This window comes from Heloderma suspectum, chromosome 7 (genome assembly GCF_057233095.1).
Source record: "Heloderma suspectum isolate Gila_16-S chromosome 7, 16-S_ref, whole genome shotgun sequence".
Taxonomy (NCBI): Eukaryota; Metazoa; Chordata; class Lepidosauria; order Squamata; family Helodermatidae; genus Heloderma; species Heloderma suspectum.
In genome coordinates this window covers 125,613,964-125,631,849 of record NC_139464.1, presented here as the reverse complement: position 1 = coordinate 125,631,849, position 17,886 = coordinate 125,613,964, and the positions used below count along the sequence as shown (strand labels likewise).

General features: G+C 46.7%; 2 protein-coding genes across 2 annotated transcripts in view; one reads left to right on the top strand and one right to left on the bottom strand.

Annotated features, from left to right (window-relative positions):
• ANO2 (anoctamin 2) overlaps window positions 1–17,886 on the bottom strand; it is a 290,238-nt gene that overhangs the window by 236,935 nt on the left and 35,417 nt on the right. The window lies entirely within an intron of this gene.
• LOC146340307 (uncharacterized) overlaps window positions 6,539–17,886 on the top strand; it is a 77,246-nt gene continuing 65,898 nt past the window's right edge. Inside the window, exon 1 of the mRNA XM_084811408.1 lies at window positions 6,539–6,601. The gene's annotated coding sequence lies outside the window, so the exon portion shown is untranslated. The remainder of the gene's footprint in view (window positions 6,602–17,886) is intronic.

Below are 17,886 nucleotides of genomic sequence, written 5' to 3'. Positions count from 1 at the left end.
TAGGCGTTAAAAACCATGGGGGGCAGGATGGAATCTTGCAGCACCCCACAGACCAATGGCCATGGGGTGGAACAAAAGTCCCCAGCACCGCCTTCTGAGACCACTCCTCCAGGAAGGACTGGACGCAACCCAGATAAATGATCCAGAAGGGTACCACGGTCAATGCTATTGAAAGCTGCTGAGAGATCCAGAAGAATCAACAGGGCTGCACTCCACTGCCCATTCCCTAAGTCATCCAGCACAGTGACCAAGGCATAACTAGGCCTGAAACCTGATTGGAATGGATCTAAATAATCAGTATCATCCAGCACTGCTTGGAGTTGTGAGACCACCACACATTCGAGCACCTTGTCCAGGAGTGGATAACCTGCAGGTCCGTGGGCTTCCGTGCCATGCATCCCCAGGGCTCCCTCCCTGGTGGAGCCTCTTTCCACCTGACTGCTTCACCCAAGCTGCTGCCACTGCCCAGCATATTGGAATGCTAAATAAGTGAAGGCAGAGTCCTGAGAAAGCCTACCTTATTGTTTAGTTTTCCCTTCCCTGAGGATGTGGTCCCCTGAAGCATGTGCTGTTATCATTTCTCTCAGCAGCATCCTTGTGTTTTTCCACCATTCCTTTACTTACCTGCATATATCCACAGAACAGACGGCTGGTCCTGCACTGGCAGGCAATGGTCTCCATCACTCCACCTGGTGAGACCCCATAAGGCTGCAGAACAAAAGCCAGAGTACTGGCTTGCATTCTCCATCTTCATGGGACAGGTGGGTAGGGTTCCTGGCAAAACCTTTGTAACCAAGTAACTATTTGAGTTTATATTTTCAAAAAGGGGAATATCTTTGCATTCATTTTTTTTTTAATAGTTATTTCCATCCCGAATATGATGAAATTTGCAAGTGTTTGCAAATTGTTATCAAAACCAAACTAAAATTAAATTCTCACCTATCTGCACTTGCCAGATTCTATATGTTCATCTATTCCCAGTATTCATTCATTCATTCATTCATTCATTCATTCATTTCATTTCTATACCACTCAGGTATAATTCCGGAGTTCTGGCCGTGGCCGGGCTGCTGCAGCCGCAAATGGCAGCAGTCATAGTGGCCACCATTTGCATCCTTGTAGTCAGCCGTGATAGGCTACATAAGTATTTACATAGCCTATCACGGCAAACAGCAGGGATGCAAATGGCGGCCACCACGCCATTTGTGCCCCTGCTCTTTGCTGTGTTAGGCTACGTAAGTATTTACATAGCCTATCACGGTAAAGGCAGCCACGCAAATGGCGTCCGCAGTATGAGCCAACAATGTGATGTGGCTGCAAAAAACGCAAATGCTCTTTTGGGCTGCATTCATAGAAGCATAGCTTCCAAATCCCAGGAAGTACTAGTTCCCCTCTACTCAGCACTGGTTAGGCCTCATCTGGAGTATTGTGTCCAGTTTTGGCACCACACTTTAAGAAGGAGGATGCAGACAAGCTGGAGAGGGTTCAGAGGAGGGCAACAAAGATGATCAGGGGACTGGAAACAAAGCCCTATGAAGAGAGACTGAAAGAACTGGGCATGTTTAGCCTTGAGAAGAGAAGACTGAGGGGAGATATGATAGCACTCTTCAAGTACTTGAAAGGTTATCACAGACAGGAAGGCCAGGATCTCTTCTTGATCATCCCAGAGTGCAGGACACGGAATCATGGGCTCAAGTTACAGGAAGCCAGATTCTGGCTGAATGTCAGGAAAAACCTCCTGACTGTTAGAGCAATACGACAATGCAACCATTTCCCTAGGGAGGTGGTGGGCTCTCCCACACTGGAGGCATTCAAGATGAGGCTGGACAGCCACTTGTCAGGGATGCTCTGACTTGGATTCCTGCATTGAGCAGGGGGTTGGACTTGATGACCTTGTAGGCCCCTTCCAACCCTACTATTCTATGATTCTATGATCACTGTTTTCTCTACCAGCTGATCCCGAATCATTTCCTCTGCCATATGTCCCAAAATGCAAGTAACAACCATTTCCCTCAAAGCAGCAGTATATTGATCTGTAGGTTCTCTTTGTTTCTGTCCCCACTGGTGAAATCTATAGCGTTCCACCACAATATTAACTTTAGGCACAAAAAAGTTCCTTAGACAGCCTGTCTCAAATGTATCATCCACAACAGGTAAATTATACAATGTTCTCTGAGCTTCTGCTCCCAAGCGATGGATGAGCAATGCACGTTCCCTTGCGTCTGGAAGTTCCTTATCTTGGATAGCCAGCGCAGAGGTCTCAGACATTCTAGTCCAAGAAGTAAATGGAATCACTGGCTCACCCGGGGGTTGGAGGAAAGGTGGTGGTGGAGTCAAGGGTGGAAGAGCCAACCACCTTTGTCGCCAAGTTGCTGTATCGCAAGAATCCCAGGACACCAGAGACAGCTGCTTAAATGCTTCTTTATTCTAGCCTTCACTAGGCCTTTACTAAAACTGAAACTCAAGCAAATAGTCCCCCTCCAATCTTCCTGGCTCCTCCCTTTCACTTCCTCTTCCTCCCCACTCCTTTCCATGCCTCTACTATAACTCCCAACATGCAATTCACCTACCACAATACCACACATGGTTAAACACATAGGGATTTAAAGCCAGGCTTTTAAGAATTAAGCACTCAAAGCCCTGGGTCTGGATGGACACATCTGTCCATTTTGGTTTCTCCCACATTTGATTTTTTTTTTTTTTTAATCTTAAATGCTTTCTGTCCCGAATATGAAGAAATTTGTGAATTTTGGTGAATTCTTATAAAAAATGAACTGAAATGAAATTCTCACCCTTCCAGAAACACTCATTTTTACTTCATTGTCTCAGTAGCCTTCAAATGCATCCTGAAATCTTCTCATACTTCTCATCCTTCTTAAGACAATTCCAAACTGCAAAGTTTGGGGAAACAAATTAATGCCCTGCTTTTTTTCACCCTCCCCCATTTTATATTAATATTTTAATGAATTTTGTTTTTAATTTAAATCAACACAGCCATAGCAACAAAAAGGCATGCCAATGAAAATAAAAAATGCAGATAGAGCTGGGAAGGAAAGAGGAAATGTGAGCTCCATAGCGTCTGCTCATTCCCTGTTTAACATCCAGCCTGGTTAAGAGTTCTGGAGAACTTGAAGGTTGCTCATGACTTTGTGGCATTGTATCGGTCCTCCTAATAAAGGTATTACCATACTGTGGCTTCCCCATCAATGTATTATATTTAGACACATTTATTTAGGGCGCAATCCTATTCAGATAGGTGGCCGCCTCCAAACTCGGAGGCGGCTGCCCATCCAATGCAGGGCAGGAGAAGCACGGGGGGGATCATTCCCTCCGCGCTTCTCCTGCCCTGCATTTTTGGCTAGAAAGCTGATCGCGGCTGTCTAGCTGCAGGAGGGCTGAGTGGGGGAGGCGGCTGCTGTATGACACATTGGCTGTGTTGTACAGGCATTTCCGCCCTCCCTGCCCCGAAACGCCCCCCGGGAACGCCCCTTTTCGGCCGCTCCGCACTCCTCTTGTGAGCGTGGAGGATGGGGCTGTTTTGCACTGCCTTGGAGGGAGGGAGGTTCTCCAGGAACTGACCTCGGAGCATGGGCTTCAAGGTCAGTTCCTGGAAAACCAGATATCCTATGGCCATCTAGCCGCTGTCTATTAGCCATAGGATTGCTCCCTCCAGTATGTAAAGTATGTATTTATAGACATATACTATAGCTGTGTGGCATCTTAGAGGATCCGTAGAAAGAACTATGTATTTGATCTAATGCTGTATATCCACAGAGAGGAGGCAGAATTTCAGACCCTCCTATCTGGCATGTAAATCATGAGGATTCATGAGTTTGTTTCTGTCTGTATTTCTGCAAGTGAACAACACAGTGCAAAACACTACTACACTCTTGAATGTTATGCTTTGAGTTACATTTCTTGCCAGTTCATATGGAAAGATAGTTGCAAATGTAAGAAGTTAAGCTGCACTGGGCATTAGCAGATGCTGTGGTTAATAATTTGTAGATTTGTTATGAACAACAGGTGAGGGTTTAATGTCACAATGATGTTCTGGAGGCCACCGATTCTTTTTGGCAAAAATCAATGGTAACATCATTTTAATACCTTCAGCATTCTCTGGCTTCAGGCTCTATATAGAACATTGGCAACAATATAGAATATGGGGTCTAACATCCCTTTTCCATCCAGCTTCAACTCCTATGACTCTGCAGTTGCACAGACAGGAAATCAGTCGCAGATAAACCAAGACAAAGGACAAGATGAGAAATAAATGAGTTTTCTGTATTTTGGACTGAAAAAAAATATATTGGACAGTTCATGAACTGATCTCAGATGCTGAAGTTACCATAGCAAGCATTGAATATTAATGTCAAAAACCAACCTGTGAAAGAATACTGCAGTCATAAAAGCTTGCTACACAGCTGAAATGTATTCCCCCTTAACAGAGAAGAAGTGGGGGAGGAAATATGATCATGAATATTATTGCACTGTAGTTTTACTGCAGTAGCAGGCAGCAGTCAAACTTTGACAGAATCGGACCACAGGTATGCAGTCGGAGTCACTGATCAGTATCACTTAGGATTTCATACATTTAATCAATCAGGAAATATCCTAGTATATCCATCACCAAATAAAAATCAAATTCTGATGTCAAATTCGCTTCTGAGATATTTTCAGGTATTTTCACCATCAAAATAAAAATCGCAATTTGAAATTTCAATGATTTTTAAAAATCTGCTGTACTTTGCTAACACAAACCTACAGAAAAGGTGAAATCAAAGAAGGTGAACTTGCTGGATGCTAAATAAAAACAGACCCAATGGTCTACAGCTAATAGTAATAAAACTGAACTGAGCTAATAAAATAATAATTGTTTGGTAAAGAAGTATGTGGTCTCTATTGAATACTATCAGTACAGTTTCCCCATCCAAAATAGTTAGTCATACATATTCCCAGGGGTTGTCTTAAGTACTCCATGAGGAAGAAGGATATATCTGACATCATCATCAGTTCTAAAATAAATTTCCTCTGTGAACAAATTCAGAGGGTCTTCTAAATAAACTGTTAAAACAATTCACAACTCCAAGTAATATTTTTTTCCATAAGGTACAATTTTTAAGCCTTTCTCCTTGCTTCAAGTATCTACTTTTTCTATACTGCTCTTCCTACTATTTTATGGTGATTATTTTACAAGAGCAAACTCTGTTCTTCATTTTCAAACAGTGTAACTAAAACATCTCCAAGCACATTCCTTCAAATTATTAAAAATATTGTATGGGTTCTTCTCCAGAAATTGAACTGTCTATTGGAACACTTAGATAATCCATGCTATGGGAATGAAATATAACATTGCTAAAGTTTTCAAATGGTCAAGTTACAATTTCAATCTGCAATGCAATTTAAAAACAAACAAACTTGCATTTCTGAAAATTCTCTGCCATCATATTTTATCTATTGTTTCATGGGATGGAATAAAATATTTTTAGTCCTGTAATTTATACGTATTTATTATACTGTTGACTACATATTTCCTCCAGCAACTCCCATTTCAGGTGCAGGTGATGTCCCTCAAGACTTGGAATTTATCCCTGCATTATTTTCAGAACAAAATACCCTTGTCTTATCAAAATTATTTTATATATTCTGGTGCAATGACAAACACATATGATTTATTGCTCTAAGGTTGTGGCTTCCAAACTGTAGACCCCTCTATTATTTTCTGCACCAGTTCAAGTAGGAAGGAAAAGACTCTCTAGTGGTGGTGAACTGTTTGTTTTCTTGCCTGAGATCAACATGGCCTACACGTGCAACACCACGTGCAAGTTGATTTCACCGTTGGAAGAAAAAGTAAGAGGACTGGAGCGGTGAGTGTCAACCCTCCAGGGAATAAAAGAAGATCAAGAGTTCTTAGAGAGAACGGTGGAACTACAGGAGAAAAGTGAAGAACAGAAGCTAGAAAAGCAACAGTAAGCTGAGGCAGAAGAGGGAAATGCTGAGGTGAGGAAAAATGCAGTAGAGGATACTCCTTGGAAAAGGGTGACAGTTAGGCGCAGAAGAACTAGACGCCACTTTGCACCAGTGGAAGCAGTGGAGCTGTGGAACCGTTTCCAGGTACTTGAGGATGAGACTGGAGGACAGCCTGCAGAGGAAGAATTACAGGGGACCCCGCAGGAGAGTGAGCAAGAGGCTGAAGGTCAGTCAAGCAGAGGCAATGAAACCAAGGCCTACGACAAGAAGAAGAGAAGAGTAGTAGATGTGAGAGACTCCTTGCTGTGTGGCATGCAATTGAAACCCAAGTATGTCGCGAAGACCCATGGACTCGCCAGGTATTCTGTCTCCCAGGAGGATGGATTAGAGACGTGACTGAAGGGTTCCCTGCACTCATTAAGCCCATTGACAGGTGTCCCTTTCTTCTCATGCATCTGGGAACAAATGATACCACCAAGCGGAGCTATGAAGAAATCACATCAGACTTTGAAGCTTTGGGAAGGCAACTCAAGAACTTTGGCACCCAGATAGTTTTCTCATCCATCCTTCCAGTAGTTAGAAGAGGGATAGAAAGGGAACGAAAAATACTCTGGGTGAATGACTGGCTACGAAGGTGGTGCCGGCGCAAGAGATTTGGATTCTAGGACCATGGGCAATACTTTCTGGAAGATGGACTGCTGGCAAGGGATGGGTTGCACCTCACGAGGGCAACATAGTTTGGCCACATAATGAAGAACTTCATCAGGAGGGCTTTAAATTGAATCCTACAGGGGAGGGAGATGTAAAGTTGGGGGTTACAATGGACTCATGAACCACAATGGAGAGAACAGCTCTAATGGCGCCCAATAATAGTCTTCAAAAACATGTAGGAAGAAAGCCAGACTATAAAGCACATGGTCTTCGATGTCTATATATTAATGCCCAGAGTATGGGAAACAAACAGAACAAACTTAAACGCTCAATACAGGAAGGAAATTATGACTTGATAGGTGTAACTGAAACTTAGTGGGATGACTCCCATGACTGGAATACAGGAATTGAAGGATATCACTTGTTCAAAAAGAACAGAAGGAACAGAAAGGGAGGTGGAGTCGCACTATATGTTAAAAATGCATATCGCTGCACAGAAATACAGGAGGATGAGCCTGGTACCCCTGTTGAGAGCATCTGGGTTAAGATAAATGGAGCAAAGAATAAAAGGAGCATGGTGGTCATGGAATCATAGAATAGTAGGTTTGGAAGGGGCCCATAAGTCCATCGAGTCCAACCCCCTGCTCAATGCAGGAATCTAAGTCAAAAGCATCCCTGACAGATGGCTGTCCTGCTTCATCTTGAAAGCCTCCAGTGTGGGACAGCCCACCACCTCCCTAGGGAATTGGTTCTATTGTCATATCGCTCTAACATTCAGGAAGTTTTTCCCGATGTTCAGCCGGAATCTGGCACCTGTAACTTGAGCCCATGATCATGCATTCTGGGATGATCGAGAAGAGATCCTGGCCTTCCTTTATGTGACAACCTTTCGAGTACTTGAATGTCGGAGTCTACTACCGGCCACCTAATCAAGGAGAAGACAAGGATGAAACTTTGAAAAGCAAATTGCCTATGTTTCAAGTAGGGATGTTAGAGAATTCCGCCACAGACTCCAGTGCCCCCCGGTGTCCATGGCGGAATAGAGCAACCCCCCACCACTGTGAATGGCTGCCCCGGTCTGCGGCCGCCATTTCCACTGTACTTTAGCCGTGATAGGCTACGTAAGTATTTACATAGCCTATCATGGCTAACGCAGGGATGCAAATGGCATAGCAGCTGCCATTTGTGTCCCTGCGGTAGCTGTGATAGACTACATATATATTTATGTAGTCTATCACGGCAAAAGGCAGGGATGCAAATGGCGTAGTGGCCGCCATTTGCATTCCTGCCTTTTGCCATGATAGGCTACATAAGTATTTACGTAGCCTATCACAGCTACCGCAGGGACACAAGTGGCGGCCTCTATGGCAGCTGCCATTTGCTGCCGCAGCACAGCAGCAGATGGAAGTCCGGCTGCGGGCGGCCCTGGCTGGCGGCTCCACAGGCTCCCCACAGAGCGGAGCTGGCCGGGGAGGATTCTGGCGGGGAGGGATGGATCACCTCCCCCCGCCAGCGGACGGCCCCAGCGGAACAGGGTAAGTAATCCATACACCCCTAGTTTCAAGGAAGCATGATGTAGTAGTAATGGGGGACTTCAATTTCCCCAATATTTGTAGGGATGTACGAATCCCTTACCTGGCTCCGTACAGGGGCATCTGCGGTGGGGGGGAAGCGCTCCATCCCTCACCCCAGAGTCCTCCCTGGCTGGCTCTGCTCCGCGGCGGCTCCTGTACCCTTCCTTAGCAGCTTGTAACGTTTGCCTCAAATATGAGCTGGGAATTATGATGATGAGTTCTTCAGCTGCTCAGATTTTTTCCAAACTAGAGAATCACCCCTTCCTTGCTTCTCACCACATCACCCTCTCACTTCCATGTAGCGGTGGAGTGGTGGCAGGTCACGCTGGGGCTTCGCTCCTGCACTTTTATCCAAGCCGGCCCAGCTGGGTCGCAGTCTGCTTGGGGAGGAGGAGGGAGCAGAGGGAGGGAGTGCGGGTGGCTGGAGGCTGTCTCTCGCCTACCATGCAGAGTTGGCCAGATGAAGGGGGTGAGAGAGGGAGCCTGAGGGAGCTCTGCAGCCTCCTCTCCGCACCTTCTATTCTCTTCCTCAGCTCTCAGCTTCTCCGCCCATCCCATCCCCGCTCCGTGCCTGTGCTGCCCCTGTCGTCCTGCAGCACTGGCCATCCATTCAGGGCTGTGGCTGCTGGCCACGGCAGCAGCAGGATCTGGGGAGGGGCGCTGCTGCCATTGTTTACTGGTGGGGCAGGGCAGGCTGCTGGAAGAGCCCTAGAGCAGTCACTGCTGCTGCTATGACTTGCAGCAGTTACTCTCCCTGCAACGCCCGGCATGGGACAGGAAGAGCGGCCAGTTCCCCCTCCCCCCTCCTGAGAGCAGCCTCACCCGGCAAAGGGCAAACGTTTCCTCTTTTGCAGGCCACCCTCTCTCGCTCCAAGAGGGAGAGAGGGAGGAGCCGTCCACCGGGCCTGCGGCTAAGATTGCGCCATCACCATCCGGTGTCGGGGAAGGACAGGAGGACGTGGCCAGGCTGAGTTGCTTGCTGGAGACGCTGACCCTGATCGTCAATCCCAGCCCCCAGCAAATCCAGCCAGGTGTAGAGTGGCAACAACCCAACACGCATGGGCTGCTGCAGAGAAAGACACGACACGCCCTGTGCCCCAGAACACGCTGGCCAGCATCAGATTCAGACAGGGCAGCTCAGTCAGTCTGCTGGGTGGCGGCAGCAGGGGTGGGGCATGGGGAGGGCAGAGAGAAGAAGGAGGAAGTCTATCTGAGTGAAAAATAAATGAAAAGAAGTTTTAAAAATTAAATTAAAAGGATAAGAAATACCTGGGAATAAACACCATTGACATCGATATGTTTGCTTCCGAGAAGGCATGTACATGGATATTGGCCGCCTTGCTTGCCTCCACACAGCTCTGGGCAGGGGCTGCAGAACTTCTCCATTGCATCTCTCACCCAGCCTTTCCCAAGCTTCTGCCCTCCAGATGGGTTGGATTGCAGATCCTATCATCCCCCCTCCCAGCCAGCAGAGCCAATATGCTGCCTGGAGCTGATGGGAGTTGTCATCCAGCAAATCTGGAGGGCACCAGGTTGGGGAGGGCTGCAGTCTGCTGCTTTTCTTCTTGGCTGGTCCTGCAGAGGGTGAGGGCCTAAAGTGCACATGACCAGCAACCCTGATGGTCTTTAAATTAATGTGTTAGGTAAAGCAGTTTTTTTCTTGTTCTTCCTCTACACACACACACACACACACACACTCCTTTCCTCCATATATTTGCTTTGCGCTTACTTGAGAGGAAGCCCCCATCCTTGAGAGTAAGCCCCATGGCCATGAGGCTTTGTTCTTTCCATATGATAGGGTCACTATTTTATCTGAGGTAGAAGAAAATACATCATCATTGTTGTCCATATAATCTGATGTATTATTTATTTAATTAGGGCACAATCCTATGCATGTTTAGGCAGAAAAAGTCCTACAGTTCCCAACATTCCTCAGCCAGCTCAGCTGGCTGGGGAATGCTGGGAGTTGTAGGACTTTTTCTGTCTAAACATGCATAGGATGTTAACTGATTGGATGTATAGTCTACTTCATCCCAAAGGCTCAGGGCTGTTAACAATATGCTGCTAATCAATCTATTTTATCTTTCCCTGTTGCTGGTCACCGAAAGAGAGTTTGAATAAAACATGTCTTCAGCTACTTCCAGAAGATGCACAGACTTTGTTTTTACAATATATGTGGCAAAAAAAAATCATAAGTCAGGTCTCTGCCCCTAGAAGCTTACAATCTAAATTTAAATTTAATTTGTAATCCAAAGTTCCATAGCTGTTTGAAACTTAATTTTTGATTATACAAGTTATCACCATCATCATCCTCACACCACTGAGCTATAATGTGCCTGTGGGAAGTAAGGGTGTGGAGGGGTGAATGGCCTAGACCCTTGTCCTCCTCTTGAAAATATGCTCCAATCGTTTTGTGCCTTTTACTTAAAAACACACACAAAGCTGATTTACATACCCTTAACAGAGGTTTATTTGGGGGGGATCATTACTGCATCACCCTTAAAACTCCTGATGCTTAAACTTGTTCTTGGCAGTTCCCCAAACTATACCCCAGCAGCCAGAGCCAGCCAGAGCACCATCCTATCCCACTCCCACAATCCCGGGGCAGGAAAGGAGAACAGGGCCACAGCAACACACCAGCAACCTCAGCAAGTGTGTTTAGGACTGGTGCTTTTTTGTGCTTTACAGTGTGGCCGGGGGGGGGGGGGGGCTGGAGAAATTTTACGCAAGTTTCTTTCACATCTTGATGAACATGAAAAAGATGGAGGCAGATGGGGGGTGCACGTGAGAAGCAAGGTGATGTCTTGTCCAGCTACTGAATTATTAATATTCATTGTAAGAGTTGGGCTGTGCCAGTTTTTAGGATTTATCACACAATCCCATGCATGTTTACTCAGAAGCCATCCCCATTATGTTCAGTTGCCAACTGGGCTTTCTCCCAGGAAAGGAAAGTGCACGTAGGACTGGACTGCAGCCTTAGCTGCCTTCCCAAGATCTCTGTAAATCTAATTCGAAATAAAGGCCCATCGGATTGCACCGCTAATACTTGAACATCAGTTTCTACAGTAAGCAGAACTGCCGAGTGCAGCCTGCTCTGTCAGCGACACTTTCTGGCATGAGGCTGGCATGTAGCTGGGCAAACAAACCCCGGTGGAGGGGAGGGAAGCAGGAAAAATCCAGTTGGGGGGAGAGGAAAAAGAATGGGTGTACGTGAGAGAGTGCGTGTGTGTGGTTCAGTCCAGCTGGGTGTGCGGACGCTTCTGTTGCGGGACGGGAGAGATACAATGAAGGAGCTTAGGGAAGGCGAACAGGTAATGTTGGGGCGCCAAGGGAGTGTGCAAGGGGGCTGTTTCAGTGAGAAGGGATCTGTCCGTGAGGGCTGAGTTGAGAGGGTGAAGCTTCTGTAGAGGATCATATTTTGGAACTCTAAAATGTTTGTGTTTGCGTGAATGAGTGAGTGAGTGGAAAAGATTAACACCCCTGCGTTTTTTTCTCAGACGCCCCATGGAAACACCCCCGCCTTCCTCTCAGCCGCCCTGTTTTTGGATCCCAGTGGAAGGCTACGTATCTTACAAGGTTGAACAGTCTCGGAAGGGGCGTGGCTGTGACTGTCACGAAGGGACCCGCGCTTCCGAATTGGCCACTATGCTACTGCCTATGTAGCTTGGCACATGTGACTTTAAGTGAGAGAAACTGAATGCCAAGAACTTTCAAGAAGCAAAAGCTGTTAGGCTGGACAGAGCCGTTTTCATGAAAAACTGAAATGAATGCCCCTGTTTGATTGGTAGGTAACTTCATTTTTATGAAACTCTAAGTGTAAATTTAGCATATTTATGATGAGATTTAATTACAACTAAGTTATTTTTAAGTGAAATTTAGTATTTTATTTACGTTTTTTTAAACAGTCAAAACCATTTAGATTTTTGAAAATTCAATTCTTGTATTTAAAGAAAAACATTGACCTTTATCCATCCTGTCCACTTCACATCTTAAAATCCAGCATTGCCTCATTTTAGAACTACTGCTTAGTTTGCTATTTTCATAAAGCAGTATGATATTTCTTCTTAGTTTTAAGGGTAAGCGAGACCTTTTTTGATATTTCCATATTGTGTAATATTTAACATTTCCATCCTTTTTTCCTCCTGCCCAAGTGCAAAACAAATAATATGCGTTTTTTGGATTCCATTGAAAATTTGAAAATATTCATTTGAAAACAACTTCTACAGATTGCTCCCATGCTCACCACTGTCTAGCTCAGGAGTAGGGAATGGTTCCAGTTGGGGGAGGGGGGATGGATTTCCTCCCAAAACATCTCGGGAGGCTGGATGACATCTGGGCCTCCCCCCTCTCTTCTGACCCCGTCCCTTCTGCTGAATCCCCATAGTCTAGCTGAACATAGTGTAGGATCTGGCACAGGAGGCAGACTTATCTGTAGGATTCATAGTCTCCATTTGACATAAGAATTAAGGCTGCAATACAGTGACAATTAATCATTAAGGTCATGGGAGGGAAACCTCCAACCTGGCAGAAGTTCCCATCTGGCCTGCAGAACCGTCATGGATTCCTCAAGGGGTGGAACTTGGCCTCCAGTATCAGGGATAACGTCAGGGATGTGGGTGGCAGGGGACCTGGCTGGCACTGGGAGGAACTGCTCCTCCAGCATTGGCCAAATCTGTTTCCATGCTGCACGCTGCTACAGGGGGGAAGACACATGGTGCATGAAGCCCCAGGGACTCACCCACATAGCACCATACCCACTGGGGATGGTGCTGCACAGGCAAAGAGTTCCGGCTGAGCTAGTGGCTGGAGTGGAGAACTCCTCCAGTCTCCGCCTTAGATGCGGTGGCTTTGCCCACATAGCGCCTTCCCCCGCTGGAGCATCCTCCAGCCGCCAAGTCAGGCAGGGCGGCTTTGCAGTGCTCTGGCCTCTGCCGCTGGGGGAGCAGGGGTGCAGTGAAGCAGGGTCCTGGCTGATGCGCTGGGTGAACGCCTCAGGCAGCAACCCAGGGATGGTAGGGGACAGGGCCACAGCCCTGACATGGCGGGCAAGACCAAGCCCCCTCATAATTTGGCCCATGGAGGGCGGGTGGGGGTCATCCATATACCATTGAACTCAATGGGAGCCGTCAAAAACCAAGCCCACCTGATCTCTGTACCCCTGACCTGGTCATTCTAGCGTGTGAGTGGAATGCTAGGATTTGGCCATGAAGGGGGTGAGGGTGGAATTATATTAGTTATTATTTAATTATATACTTGGCATCATCACTGTTGCACGAAGTAGAAGTAGTGGAAGAAGGAGGTCAGAATGGGAGAGGCAGATGTAACAAGTCATTAATGTGTACAAAATGGTGTTCATTATATCTTTGCAGAAACTCAGCTTGTGCCGAAAATACTGGAAACTGTGGATAGGGGGTGGATTTTACTTTCTGCTTCTGAAGTTCTCTTTCCATCTGTTTGCATACTTCCTAACACTCACTCATCCCCACAGCCTTTCCACAACAAAACCTTTCTGCATCAAAGTGACACGATTGTTTGTGCAAGAGCATCATTATATTGTAACCGCCACTCTGGGAATAGAATCCATTTGTTAGCTGCTGTAAGGTTTATAAAGAGTGGGACAAAACAAAGAAACAGGTGCTGTTACAAGATTTTTTTAAAAAAAGAAAAAATCCTCCTTTGCAGCTACACTTCACTTCTCCTCCCACTGTCAATCCACTTAATGGCAAAACAGGCTTTAGTTTCTTGAATAGAATGCTTGAATTATAGGCAAAGATGTAGGAGCCTTTAATGAAATCCGCAAACTTAACCCTGTGCACTACCCCGATTTTAGTCAAATCAGGCAGCCCCCTAGCCTTGAAAAACCAGTAGCAACGAGGGGCAAGTAAGGGGGAATATGATAGAGGTGTATAAAACCCAGGGTCATCTGATGAAGCTGAATGCTGGGAGATTAGGAACAGACAATAGGAAGTGTTTCTTCACTCAGCACATAGTTAAACTGTGGAATATGCTGCCATAACATGTGGTGATGGCCACCAATATAAACAGCTTTATAAGAGGATTAGACAGATTAAAGGGGAATAAGGGCATCACTGCATACTAGTCATGATGGATGGGCTACCTTCAGGATCAGAGTCAGCATGCCTCTGAATAGCTGCGGGGACAACAGCAGGAGCCTCCCTCCACCAACCATGGCAAGAGCAGAGCTGGAGGTTGTCATGGGAAAAGAGGCTGCCCTGGCCAGAGCAGAGCTGCGCCGTTTTGCAAGGAATCCACCACATAGCTGCAGCTGTGCGAAGGCGCTCCGAACTACAGGTGCTGCAGGAGGATCCAGGAACATTCCCAAGCCGTAGGCCTGGCTCTTCACGCGGAGTGCCACAGGGCACATCCCTCCTCCCCAGCTAGCTCTTCTACTGATCAGTGGATCAGTACTCTACCTCGTTTTGAACCCCGATGCCTGTAACAAAACCCAGTGCCTTTCTCCCCCCCAAAGAGAATACACTTGGGGACACCTTATTTTGAGTGGGGTAGCCGTTGGAGGTGCGTAAGCCTTCGCTCCCCGTTTGCCATTCCAAATCAGCCAGCAACTGCTCGTCCACATGGGATTCCATGTGCGCGCGCCTTCCGATGGCGTATGTGCTGCAAGGCCCCTAGAGGTGCCCAGCGTTGCTTCCCTCCTGGTCCCACTGGATTTAATTTACAGATTAATTTCTGCTGAAAACAAAACCATTGATAATTGAAACGTGTTTTCGGAGACTGAGTGCGGAACACCCACTGATGGCTGTTTGTTAGCTTTCTTTTCCTACAACTGAACAGAAAACAAATGAATGGAGAAACAATTCCTCTGCTCTCTTCTGCTGGCGTTAATGATCCTGTCTCCACTCCTGGCTTCAAAACATTAGACAAAACAGGTAAAACAAAATATTCAAACAATGAAAAGAAATGGAGTGGAATGGCAGTCCTCTCCCTATGTCCTCTTTGAGGTGTTCCCACAAACCAGCTTCTCCTCAAGAGAGGAGAAAAGAAATGGGTTTTCTGCCCTCTCCCTCTGTCACCCTGCCTAACAGCCTGACAAGGTGGGAGCTATGATTCTTCCAAAGGCTCCTGGATGCCTCCCCAGGGGGGTCAAATTACACTGTTAGGCAGGGCAATGGAGAAAAGGGGGAAACCTCCCGTTTTGCCTCTCCTCTCATCACTCTTGCTCCTAAACCACTGCTAACAAGGGTATGGAAGCGGAGAGAGTATGCGTGGAGGGTTGGGGGGGGCAACACCTTTCCAGGATTTCCCATTTTTTCATTAGGAAGCCTAAAAAAAAACCCATGCCAAGCTAAGGAGAGCCTTGGAGGGCCCATCTCTACATTCATTACACAGACAGAACAATGTGTAGTTTTAGTTATATTATGTGGGTTGTGTTTTATGCTATTATATTTATATTCACTTATTGAAAAGTGTCAGTTTAAGACAAGAATTAAAGCTCTCTCATGGTGGCTCAACAAGCGCCACAATCCAGGAAATCGGAAGCTCGGGCGAAGACCATAACTGAGGTGCCCTGTGATCAGTGATGATGTTGTGTGATGTCACAAACTGTGCTTGCTTACAGCTTACACTCTATGCACTCACACTTTTCCTGGGTCTTTCAGGCCTAAATCCAAATGGGGAGGATGGAGTGCCTGGGACCAGCAAAGATGACCCACATTGTCCTGGGATGGATCTACACAGGCAATTTACGCTGGTGGTACTGCACCTCACACATGCTCATGGCTCATGACACTCCCCCCTCTCTGCAGGAACCTCAGGTTTTCATGCCGTAAAACCTGCATTTTTGCAAAGTCGATCAGTGATGGATTTTCCCGTCCCGCCTGCTTCAGTGTGGTTTGGGGGTTTGTTGACCTCAACTAGCGATACTGACTTCAAGCTGACTGGGGGCAACTGTGCTTATAGGTGGAAGGGAAAGTTGTGTCATCAAAGGATGGACACGCGGAGAGGAGTTGGTTAAATATATCTACTCAGAACCAATTCACATTGTCTTCAACTGCACTTACTCAGCCCAGGAGCAGAGAGAGGGGTGGGGAGCTGGGAATTGCGTTACCTTTGGTTTCAAATCTCTGCTTATCCGCTGCAGTGGACTTGCTCGTAAGGTTAATGACTTTAAAAGCTGATCGTCTCCCAATGAGCCTTACTCCCACTGAGAAAGTCAGTGTGTTGTTTCAGGATGATGTTTCTTCTTTTAAAAACTCCACTTCTGCTCTGAAAACAGCCTGCTAAATATGTCTACTCAGAAGTAATTCACACTGTCCTCAATTGCCCTTACTCAGCACAGGAGCAGAAAGAGGGCTGGGAAGGTGGGAACTGCGTTGCCTTTTGTTTTTGCATCTACTCAGAAGTAAATCGTATTGTCCTTGGTTGCACTTGCTCAGCACAAGAGGGGAGAGGGAAGGGGAATTGCTTTGGGATAACTTCTTACTCTCCGTTCATCCCCTGCACTGCGCTTACACAGAAACAATTGACGACATTCCATTCTGCTCGCAGGACCCTGCTCACACAACCCTGAACTAATGCAGGGTCAGGTGCTGTTTGCCCTGTGAAGGCGTGTTTTTTTTTTTTTTTTAAGAAATGCATACATTGCTTTGCTGGCTATGTGTGCCATGGGAGGAGCAAATCTAAATTCATGAAAATATGGTTTTAAACTGAATTGCTTCAGAAAGCGTGGCCATGTAGATGGGGCCCTGGTCCTGTATTGCCTTATGAAGCATCTGAGCCGTACTCTGTTGCTAGGGGAATTATCCTGTGATTTGAATATGCCTATTTGTTGCTTTTAAGCAAGCACAATTTGTGACATTGCACAACATCATCACCGTTCATGGGGCACATCTGTTAAGGTATCAGCCTTAGCTTCCCATTTCCAGGCTTGGTTGAGCTTGAACCAACATAAAACAGCTTTAACCCTGGTTGTAGGGCCAAATGACACATTTTTCAAATCATGCATAGCAGAGCGACGTGTGACTGTATTAATTACCTCAGTGGAAGTGCAAATGTAGGGGTGTATGAAAGTCACTTACCTTTTCGAAGGGTGACATTCGCGGTGGGGGGGAGGCGCTCTGTCCCTCCCCACGAAATTCTCTCTGGCTGGCTCCGCTCTGCAGAGATTCCACGGAGCCGCTGGCCAGGGCCACCCGCAGCCGGACATCCAGCCACTGGGCAGCCTGCAGGGATGCAAATGGCGGCTGCCATAGCCTCCGCCATTTGCGTCCGCTGTTCATTTGTTTTTTTGCCGTCATAGGCTACGTAAATACTTATGTAGCCTATCACGTCCTCCGCAGGGATGCAAATGGCGTCCCTGCATTAGCCGTGATAGGCTATGTAATTATTTATGTAGCCTATCATGGCTATAATGAGGATTCGCAAGTCAGCGCAGACGGCAGCAGGTAAGTGCTCCGTTTTGCGCACCTTTCGTGGGGTGGTGGGGCAGGGGGCTTCATTCCGCCACGGATTTTGGGGGGCTGAATGCACTGGCATTCGGCCTCACTGAGATCCATGGCGGAATCCTCTGACATCCCTATGCAAATGGCCTTGATTTGAATAAGGACCATGGTGCTCCGGGAGGAGGGTTTTATAGAATCATAGAATCATAGAATAGTAGGGTTGGAAGGGGCCTACAAGGCCATCGAGTCCAACCCCCTGCTCAATGCAGGAATCC